The sequence below is a fragment of the Arctopsyche grandis genome, chromosome 10 (genome assembly GCF_051622035.1).
Source record: "Arctopsyche grandis isolate Sample6627 chromosome 10, ASM5162203v2, whole genome shotgun sequence".
NCBI classification, from domain to species: domain Eukaryota; kingdom Metazoa; phylum Arthropoda; class Insecta; order Trichoptera; family Hydropsychidae; genus Arctopsyche; species Arctopsyche grandis.
The window spans coordinates 4,314,296-4,326,523 of NC_135364.1; the positions used below are offsets into that span (position 1 = coordinate 4,314,296).

The window sequence follows — 12,228 nt, forward strand, 5'->3', positions numbered from 1 at the left end:
AATTCCGACTTTTACCCTGCTGGCTATTATTATTAGATATTATATAATGTGTAGTATTTTAATGTAAAATCCGTTTGGGCCCCCAAATCTGAAAGGCCCGCATGCACCGCATACCCGTGCGGCATAGTACATATGTAGTTACGCGCCTGGTAAGTTTAGAATATTAACACCTCACTTAGCAAGTTGAAATGTATACGATTCACTGACTACATATATTACCGAGGCCGAGTCAACGCCGATCAGCACCTTCAGACCTGTTGAAAACTCACTAGAACCGATTTCAAACTGCAAATGACAACGCTAAATGCCATCAAATACCAAGAGGAAGCATCCGAGTGAGAAATGCGCATAGTGTATGGGCTCAGTATTGCGGCCCCGTGGCACGCTCTACCGCACACATTGCGCGCACACAAAAATAAACCAACTGCCAGTTTCGCCTTCAGTTGTGCTTCGCAAGCAACACGGACCGCTTGCGGCGCTGACCTCTTGACAATTGTCAAAATACCCCATCCGACCCAAAACCAAACCGGTCCCAACACCCAGGAAGCCTCAAAGCCTCCGATTGTGCAATCCCTCGCCGACAGATCCCCAGTTAGAGACCAGTGACTGTGCTGTGTGTGTGTGTGTGTGTTCAAATATTTCGTGTACAACACAGTATATCAGTAGGCGGGTGCCGTGAGCCGTTACTGGTGTCTCTTCTGAGAAGTGTGTTCTGCTCTCCTCTCGGTCCAGTGTTTTGAACCGAGCCGATTATTATTAGTAGTGGCATCGTCGACTCCAGCAAAAACCAGTCGTCGGACCACGGTGAGAATACTACTGTCGTGTTTGTATGTACTTGGAGAACCTGTACCGTGTGGCGGATCTCTCTGTACGTGGAGATTCCAGAGTCTGCTCTTTGGTGTTTCATTTCTGCTCATGCTCTTTAGCGTAGGATTTCATTGTCGAGCCTGAAGCCAATGGAAGGTTCATCGAATAAAATAAAATACTTCATAAGCGATTGGTTTCGTATAGCCAGGTCTTTCAAGTGTTTTTTTTTCTTAATGGAAGATTGTGTGTGATTAGATGAAACTATTGATAATATGTAAACTAGAGTAGTGATAATATGTAAACATATCAAACATGTAAAACATGAATATAATTCACTTCAAATTGGTCTATATTGTGGCACATTTTAACCAGTGGTGTAGTCGGGCCAGGTCGCCGACCTGTCACAAAAACAATTGTAAACAGTATACCAATGGAGACGACGTTGTGCAAATTCTGAGAAAACTGTCGTTATTATTTGCGAGAAATGAGGAAGCTTGACGCGATATCCTGCCATAAATTATATTATTTTAGTTATGCTCGTAGCCAGGGGTGTAGTCGGACCAGGTCACCGTCCTGGTATTTCTTTATGAGCCAGGTCACCGCCCTGGCACTTTGATCGATATAAAGATTGTTTTTCGAGTACAATTAAAAAATATTTTGACTAAAATTATTTCAAATATTGTGATCAGATTCTCGTTCTAACACTCGATGACCACAATCGAATAGTAATCTGAGCACATTCAAAACTTAAATGACGTTTAATGACCTTTTTTATCTAAAACCACTCAAAACTTCGAAAGAAAATATGCTTTGAACTATTGACCATACGCACTTGAGGATAGATAAAATGAGGGAACTCAGCTTAAATGAATAGTCATCTATAAATTCACATGTTAAAATTTGAGTTTTTTGACATATGTATGTATGTATGTATTTATACATATGTACATTGCTTTTAGCATTGCTAAAAGCAAATGTTGCTGTTGAAACACAAACACGGGTTTTGCGAAATCAAAGATGTTACAGAGGGTGCATAATGGAAGTTTTTATAAAATATAAAAAAAATACATCACAATTTCAACAAGCAAGAATATTTGTTAATTATTATTTGATTTGTTTGAAGCTCCTTAGCGTAGGATTTCATTATCGAACCTGATGTCAATGGATGGCTACTTAGTGTGTTAAGGTTCATCGAATAAAATAAAATACTTCATAAGCGATTGGTTTCGAATAGGCAGGTCTTTCAAGTGTGTTTGAAATATTTTTTTTGCTATTACACTATGACTTTTAAGTTATTTTTGAATATAATTCACTTCATTTTGGTCTACATTGTGTATATTGTGGTACATTTTAACACTGGGTCGAGCTATTTTAGTTGTTTGGAGCGATGTCTCAATTTGTTGCGCAATCTTTCGAAACAACATTGTTGTGTTGTAGCTAAGTTAAAAGTTATTTAAAAAATATTAAGTGTTACATAAAAGTTGTGTCAAACTTTAGATGAGTATTTAAGAATGTTTGTTTCCTTATAAGAATTTTTTACCTATATTTTTTTAATTAAAAAACAATATTTTCCTTTTTGTGGTATTTTGTGGTATTACTACACACTGAAGCGTGATGATGTTGCATCTTCTGATATATTTTTCCATACATTTACATAATTTTTTGCACATGTTGAAAATGATTTATGCAGTGTAACATTCTTAGACGTCTTAATTGATACAACAGACTCGACTATTCATGTTACGAATGACGTTCTTTCAATGTCAAAAAATGGATCGAAAATAGAACCAGACATACCATTCTACCAGACAGTAACTGACAAAATGTCACTATCTGTATATACAAGACCAACTGATCTATTTTCATATTCCACGTTTAAATATTTTGGATAATTGCCACTGAGATATACACAGGTATATTTTAGAAATAATATAAACACATCGTACAGTGTAATCATATTATAATATAATAAGTTGAGCTCCAAAATAATAAACAGTTACATCGATTCTACGCTACGAATAACAATACCTCATTGTCTCGCCGATCAATTATCATGTATTTTTTATTCATGTGAAATAATTGTTGTGTATCAAGGCCTTCTTTTATATTCTAGACGCGTCTCAAAATAGTTATTAAATATAATTTATAGTATAAAAGATTGAACAGCTCTGTACCCTTATCGATAAAGATTTATTACCGTTTATTTATTTCCTCGTATTGTACAAGTATTCACATTGGCAAAGTTTCAAACGGTTACACGCTAAAAATGTATCTATTAAAAAACTGATTAAAGCCTTGTAAATATTACTACGCTGACTAGAAATCACATAACTATGATTTTATATAAGATTTCGATAAACATGCTTAAAATCGTGATGTAATTACACTTCATATAATATTGAGGAAAACCTTGAATCTTCATTGTGTGTTTTTTATGTGTTAAGTAATGACACAAGAAATAATTTTGTACACAAAAAAAATTTTCGAGAGGATTTTCTGTTTTATAATGCACATTTAAACACTATAATAAGGTCGCAGTTAATCCTAGTTTATGGCATGTAAAACATACAACGTAACGACTATGTCGATTTAGCGCTGTGTCGTTGTCAACGAATGAATGTCGGTTTTTTTCATTCTGCATTTGTGTCAATATTGAAAAAATATGTAAATGTATTTAAATTAAAACACCTAATTAATATTTGACATGATCGTTGTTATTCGGCGATGAAATGTACATATTTTGCGGAATGGGCGGTTTGTTGGAGGATATTTCAGCTAAATTATATAGGCTGTGTGGCGCCTGCAGACAGATCGATAGTCTGAGATGTTGTTCTGGTAGTTTTCCCCTATTTCCGGGAGGTTTTTCCAAGTCCCTGCGTGCTTGAGACTGGTATCAAGTTTCATGTTTATGTTGGGAAAAATTCTCATATAAGTTCCTCAAATAATATGTTCTCATATACAAATAATATATGTAAAATAATTGATCATTTTTGCGTAATATAAATTTTTTATATTGATACGTTGATATTTTCATAAAAAAAATCAATGAAAATTTTTTGCCATGAATAATATGAAATTATTTGGAAAATTTAGCCCAGATCCAAACCGTTAAAATTTGCGAATCCGGTTCGCTTCCTAAATGGATAAAAGCGCATTTTCCTCAAATAGTTTTTCGCGAGGTTCACGATTTTACCGTTAGATGACACTACAATTTTCGTAAGCGAAAACCATTGTGTGATGAAAATAATTTTCGCGTTTTCCAAAGCTTTTGCAAACTCTACATAGATGTCACTATATTTTGGCGGAATTTTCCCATTATATTTATGTGAACGCACGTCAGCAATGATATATTAACCTAGATTTATGTCAAACCGGTTTATTCAAGTTCAACGAACGCTATAATGTGTTGATTTGATGAATTTCAACGAGCTTTTTACTTTTATTTGTTCATTTGATGACAAACTCATTATGTACATCATCATTTATTTTTTTATAAACAAACATCGTATATCAAATACCTTCAATTTTAAAATATTAAGTAATATTTTTGAGGACAGTACATATATAAATATATAAAAAAAATAATTGATTACGTGGTTAAGAGTTTATTTCTTTTGCTATTTTAAACATCGATTTGCCTTCATCAGTATTCTTATAGTTCATCTGTCACGTCAATGATTTTGAATTGATTCGTATTGTTTTCGATTGGGTTTTTCCCATTCTTACTATTGAACTTTGAAATGCAACTGATGTCGCTTATATTGCAAATGTCTTTTGAGATTTTCTTATGAAAACGGAAGATTCATACAGTCGTCCTAGCGTTTAATTTTTAATTTAGTACGATCTATTAATACCTACCATTAATAAATTTTTATCTCGTCGTGTAAGTCTCAATGGATCTAATGAAGACGTAGACGCCAACGCGATTTCCGCTTATAAATTGGAAAAATACATGAAGCTTCAGTCTATTCGCACACTTGAGAAAAACCTTTATATAAATAGTCTTCCTCATATTCCGTCTTTTCCGGTGCTTATTTTTATTAGTTTTATTTATGAGAACTTTTGAACTTCAGTCATCGACACGAACCCGATTCGGGAATTACCTTTTTACCAATTTTTATTCGAATCGTTTGATATTAAATAATTCGATGGTCAGAAAAAACTTTCAATCGTGACCAGCGTCACTAGTGACGTAAAGGACGTCACGTATGCGGGACAACATATGACGTAGTCACATCATGGAAATTCAACCATTTATTTCAAAATTTCACCTTTTAGACGCTCTTTCAATTATATATTAGTTCAAGTAACAATGTTATTTACTCATGCAATTGATTATTGGATTGTCTTTAACATTTTCATCAAACAGTAACCAAACCGACTTTTCCTTTTGTATATTATATAAACGACTAACCTTTGAGTGCTTCGTAATTTGAAAACATTTATAGCACTTCATAATACGAGTTGTAAATTTCCACTTTTGCAATTTCGTCATGGGAGTTTTCCGCGTGGAAAACTTGCTCATGAAAATCAAACCGATGGTTTTTATCATGTATTGTCATACTGTCAACAAATGTTTTTTTATCTATACATATATTTATTGAGTGAGTACATACATATGTACATATGTATTGTAAACTAATCGAAACTTGAACCTCAAATACCAATTGTTGAATATCAATGAACAGTTAGAAATATCCGATAATTTAATACTTTTGCTAGTTGACGCTAGATGCCACTGTTCAATTTGAATCTGAAGATTTTGAAATTGGTACATACATATCTTATAAAAGTTTGAATCGGTTCATTTATACATATAATATTGCTCATCAAATAAATCTAACTTCTTTTGAAGACTAGTTTATAAGGAAGATTCTTGATTTTCTTTTATACCATACCGAAAACAACGACTGCAAGTAATTAGTATTTGGCGTGTAAAGCGAATGTTTTGATCAATCGATCGTCATTTAAGAAAACAAAAACCGTATAATGACCGTTCTTAAAAAGCATTCAATCACTATTCAACGGTGGGGGATTTTCCCAGTTTTTGTACAAATATGTCAAAATGAAAATTTTACTGGAAAACGTCTCATTTGGAAAAACTGACAGCCCTAACAAAACACCACTATGGTTCTTATGTCCATTTCACAGAACCATGTTGGGGATTTACTACTATCAGTCATACACTACAAAATGTATATACGTTACTAGGAAAACTATAATATATAAGATAAAAATCACGAACCCCGTTCTAATGTATTTTGTCTACAAATACACATTAGTATTGTAAAACTTTGATTTTCTGATATTTTATATAAATGTTTACATAATACCTGCATAAAAAAGCTACACGTGTTAAACAAACTGATTTTAAATCTTTGGAAAAACCCAGTGTCGTTTCTAAAAGAACGACCGTATCGAATAACTATCATTGACCATTGCGGGAAATTCGGCGTGTCTGTGCTAAAAAAATTGCACACAATACGTCGAGTAATCAATCGGAAAAATCGATGAAAAGTCGATTTCACACAATGAAATACAAATAATTCGACATATTTACATTAAATTTTTTAATATATATTAAAATCACTCATTTTTTTACATCAGTTTAACCATGAGATATAGATATTAATTATTAATATTTAATTGGGTGACTTATTCGTACTTTATCGGATCAATTTGTAAATAAAATCTTAAATTTACGCTTTTGAATCATTGCTATTATATTATTTAAACAGTATTTCAAATATTAAATTAAAAACTTGCGCTATATAGCTGCTTTAATTTGCGTTGAGCGGTGTGTAATTTATTTAAATTTAAACAATCAACGAACGAAGTCAACGCCAAGCGGATTTCTTCGGATATGTTTGGGAGAAAATTAGATTTTTATTATTATTTCTGAAAGTACCGTTATATTTTGTGAGTGCATAACGAAATCTTTTCAATGAGTCACTCTTAATTTCAGCATCTTGTTTTATCTCCGTATCCGCATTTTAACAATACGCGTCACCATTGCGTTAGACTTGCACAATATTTTCCGCAAGGCTTTCATCCCATCGTTCGATATATTGCATTTTTTATTTGAAACACATATGTACATATGCATGTATGTATCTGTGGACAGGTGAATTTTCTTTACGTTACATACACATGCGTATTCAATATGCGTAGAGCAACATTTGTTTTCGAAATGTACGAGTTAAGTATTGGCGATTCTTCTTAACCGTGACTTCACTGGTTTTTTTTTTTTATTTTTCTCGAGAAGTAAACGCTCACTCGTCCGATTGCACAATGGAATCGTAACGATTGTCAATTATTATTGCCGAAAAGATTTCCGCGCTCAGCACGAAAATCCGAACACTAGGATTTCCCCTGTTCCCCTTACGAACTGTTTCAATTCACGGATTCCGCAAATCACTATTTTGTGTTTGTTCTATTTTTTTTTTGTTTTGTTTTGGTGGTGGGTAAAACCGCTCAGGAAGCCAAAGCCCAAACTGTTCTATATAGAATCTATTGATATTTTCAACACGTGCTTTGTGCACAGTCATCCGAAGAAAAAATCTTCGAGCGTGCCGACTATTGGCTATGGTCCATTTTTTTACCCAAACAATCGAATTTATGACAGATGCGTTGAAAATTTACATAAAAATGCTATTTAGTAACTTAATCAAGTTGCATTTTCTTAAAAGGTGGATCCACTTGTCACAGAAATTGTGTAATTAGCTATGCAATCTACGTTTACTATACATACGTACAGCCAGCAGTTTGGCTTAGTGGTAGCGTATATATTTAGCACCACTGAGGTCAAAGGTTCGAGTCCTCGCCACTGCTGGTTAGATTTGGGGGTTTTGTGACTCCAAATCGATCGTTTCTCTATCAGAGTTTGCCAATTTTATCTGATCATTGCTGAAACGGTTCCTGAAAATTGGTATTAGATCTAATCCTGTTGTCACAAACTCTGCCTGTGTATAATTTGTAATAATTATACACAGTAATCTGAAATCTATAGATATCTCTATAATTTCGTATTTATTATATGTATAAAAATTGTATACAAAAAAAAAAAATCTAAAAATAATCCATAGATGTCTCAATGATTATTATTTCTGATTAATTGTTATATGCTATATATTCTGATTGTATATGTATGTATTACTGCATTTCTGATTTCTGATTGTTTATGTATTCTGTATTTCGTTAACGTACACCCGTCGCATTGGAGCAAATCTGTAATGGCGAGTGTATATTGATTTGTAACAATAAAATAAAACATGTATGTGTGCCAAATTATTCATATTATTAGTCTTTCAAACTTAATTTTTGAAAACTTTCTAGTTGGTGATATATTTATTTCAAAAAACCAAAGAAAGAAAGAATAAGATATATTTTGAATAAACTCTACATCGCTGAATTTGAAAGCCAATCCATCTGCACACTTAGTTAACTTTCTTTTTCACTTTTTCAAATATTACATACTAACGTCAAAAAAACACTAAAATTATAATTTTTAATGTAATTGTCCGACCACATTTTATGTATCGTAGTTCTGTTCTGTACTTTTTTTTCAATTAAAGATAGGCTGCAAAAATTATAAAATAGAGCCATGAGGAGTATCTATATAGGCAGTGGCGGACTGGCCATACAAGCGAACATGCCCGATGGCATGTGGGCCCCACTATCTGTTAGAAAATATGGGCCCTCAGTAAAATTAAATAACTTTTTAAATATTTCACGTGTGTAAAAATTTATAGGATATTGCACTTTGGGACCTAAGGTTTGGGTATTTCAACAAAACAAATTTCTTACGATATACACAAACAACTAATTTAACCTGCTTTAATAGCCCAAGGATCGGTTAACTTTTTTTATTAGGCTCGAAATGTTTCAACATTTGCATGGGCCCTTTTGCCGGGCCCATTTCTAACCTCAAGATTATGTTTATACCAATACCTATGTATGTAACAACTACCTACTGAAATAAAAATGGGAATAAACTAATTTTCGTGAATAATATAAACTGAATTGCTTAAAACAATTTTGATAGGACGATTCATCATCAACCAGCAATTTAAATTTACTTCATACTTTCAGAATAACATTTGATTATACTTCGATTATATAGTAAGATTTAAATACACAATTTTAAACAGTTTCCGAATATAAAATCTATTCCTAATCCAGGCACATCCATGTAAATAGAAATATAGGATAGGGGCCCCCTCCCCAAAAATCCCGATTTTCGATTAACATTAATTGAAAATATTATGAATTTTATGATACTATGGATCTATGAATGCTACATTTATTTCTTATGTATGTATGCTACTTTTGGGTAACTAATATAATAATCGCTGCTATGTGCTTTGAAAAAAAAATTATTATTTCAAAGCAAGTATATTTTGGTTTTTAAGTGGTATGCCTTGGGTAAAATTCTTAGAAATTGTTCATCCTATGGAGCGAATCGTTAGAAAGGTCCACTTTACTTTATTTTGTCTCAAAAACAGATGCGTAACGTTTATTTTTCCTAAAGTTCGTATATTTTTTGTTTTCAAGAAAGGTTTTAAATTGATATTTTACTGAATCGGTTCAATCACAAATGCTTTTATTTCTCGTATTTTTATTTTATTTGCAAACGTCCATTTTCTCACAAAACAACGAATGAAATAGATTTAAACTTCATATGTAATGTATTCGGTCATTACATAGTTATTTAATAAAATTGCTTTCTGACCAAAACCTTATCAAATTTAGTACATAAAGAATACAAATATAAATTTTCAGCTTGATACGTTCAGGGGTGTGGTAAAAAATTTTTTTGACTTTTTTAAGAGGAAAAAATCCCACTTCTGGTTAATTAAATTTAATGATTTTTTTTATTATATTTTCATCACATTGATACAAGAAATTATACATAAAATCGTGAAGAGCAGACATATTTAAAGGGTCGATTAAAATAGTGGAAGAAAAATCCGGTAAACTGCCAACAGGAGGAAACTGTCACTTTCGGTTAACGGGTTTTATATATAACGAAATTTTATATATAACTTGGCATTAGGTTTATAATTATAGATATGAAATGTCAGTTCAATACGTCTAAAAGTTTCCGAGAAAAAAATAAAAATACCTCGATCTTATAGGGTAAAAGTACTACTTCCGGTTGAGATAAAAATAATTTTATATATTCATATACATATATAAAATAATAAAAAGACACACAGAAACACACCCTCAGACACAGAGCCACACACATTTCGAATTTTCGCATGATCACAAAACTTTATCTATTGTTATTAGTAATTACTTATTACATACATATGTACATAGATAAAGTGAAAAGACAGTCGGTAGAAATTAAGTTAATTGATAGTTTTTTGGTGACTCGGTTTGATGGTCGATTTTTGTTGACCATGTGAAGATTTTTGGAAAAAAATTTTCGCCTTCGGTGCTTTTTTCACTTTTTTCAAAAAAATAAGCTTATTTTTTCAAAAATAAGCTTATTTTTTTCATATTTTATAACTCAATAAGGTGTATGCAAAGAATATTTTCCATTTTTATTCCGATATAAAAAAGATTTTTTGAAAAAAAATTCAATTTGACCAATCTTTGCCTGCCCCCCCCCATTCTATTTACCTAGGACAAGGGTTAAAACAAAATATACAATGTAATGTATGGATCTATGTTGATTTTGCCATTTTTCTTGTACCTAAATTTGTTTATTCCCATTTTTGAAAAAAATTTTTTCCCTTGATTTTTAGCGTGATGGAAAGAAGAAAATTTTGTTATATGGGGGGGGGGACAAAATTTTTTAACCCTGGGTGGGCCCCCTTTGACTCCTGGCATGCACTTATTTCAGTCCCAGTCCGCCACTGTATATAGGTGTATTAGTATAAGATCAATGCTAACGGAATTGAATTGGATGCATGTTAATGTTTCTCTGAAATTATGTATGTATGTTGGTTTTTGTTAATAAGTTATACAAGAAAATTTTACCTAGGTATTTCAATAGATATTTGATAAAAGGGTTAGATTTATATATGTAAGTATAACACGATAAATTGAAATTTAAATAAGAGGAGAAAAGATATATTGTAGGTGTTGTTACTTATAATAATCTGCCAGGTGAAATTAGAATACCTCTGTATGAATGTGTTAGTAGTTATTTGTTATTATATTTTATTTGCGTGTATGTACATTTGTGTGTGTATGTATGTATGTATATGCATGCATGTGTGCATATATTGATGTATTATTATTGTATGATTGTATATAATTAGCAATTAAACTATATCTTACATAAACAAATAAATTTTACACATGTATTTACAAAAAAATAAATTTCAAAGTTTAATACATATTTTTAATTGATGCAAAAATCTCCATACAAAATACGCATAAACGAAAACGCGTGTATCTAAAATAATACTTTTACTAGTAGACCACCAATAATGTGGCCACCAATATGTATTTTACGGTGTCAAATATGTATATGTATAGTATGTAGCTTTTGACGGATTATTTCTTAACCTAACCTAACCTTAGAATGAAGAACGAACTACAACAGTCATATGAAAACAATACTGTTTAAGATATTTAATTTTTGAGAACTTTTCCTTTTAATAAATTTATCTATTTATCAATATATTTTGCTTTAATTTAGATGCAAAATGAACATGCTTTAATGATATTATATCTTAACTAAGTCACCACCACAAAAGTGGTATGGAATAATGTGTAGATATTAGTCAAATTATTACACATTTTTTTAATTATTAAATACCAGTTATTTCGTTTTATAATTATTTGCGTTTTTTCGGCATAATCAGTTTCCCAAGGTTTCATGCATTTTTATTAATTAATCAAAAGCGAAAAATTATGAAGAAATTTACAAACATTTTACAATTTCGTTGAAAGCACACTTCGTGCCCAATTGTTTACGATTATTCCTTTAAAAGCTTTAAACTTTAAAATTATTTTCTAGATAAGAATTCATACGTAATCACATGTATGTATGTATGTATGTAGGTCATGAGTGTAAATTTCAGCATGTAGTAAACTGATTTAAATAAATAATATTTTTATATTAATAAAATAAAAAAAAATAATCAAACATGTGTAGTATAATGACTGACACATTTGATATCTTCATAAGCATATGTGCATATGTTTATTTTTAAGTGGTATTTTTTAACACACGACTATGGCTAATGTTGATTGAATCATATATTATATTTAACTCATAAAAAATAGTTTATTATTGATTCATGACCTAATCTTGGAGTGTTAAAAATTCGCGTTCACAAAAAAGTATCCGCATAACGGACAAGTTACGCGACATTTTTCACTTCGGTCTTTACCTTCTATGGGAATTAACCTACAATTATACGCTCATCTTTCCACGGAATCCCTCCAATATTCCTGGAA

General features: G+C 31.5%; 1 protein-coding gene across 1 annotated transcript in view; it reads left to right on the top strand.

The window, feature by feature from the left end:
* Positions 1–405: 405 nt before the first annotated feature.
* LOC143918082 (uncharacterized) overlaps positions 406–12,228 on the top strand; it is a 74,143-nt gene continuing 62,320 nt past the window's right edge. The window contains exon 1 of the mRNA XM_077439779.1: positions 406–804. The gene's annotated coding sequence lies outside the window, so the exon portion shown is untranslated. The remainder of the gene's footprint in view (positions 805–12,228) is intronic.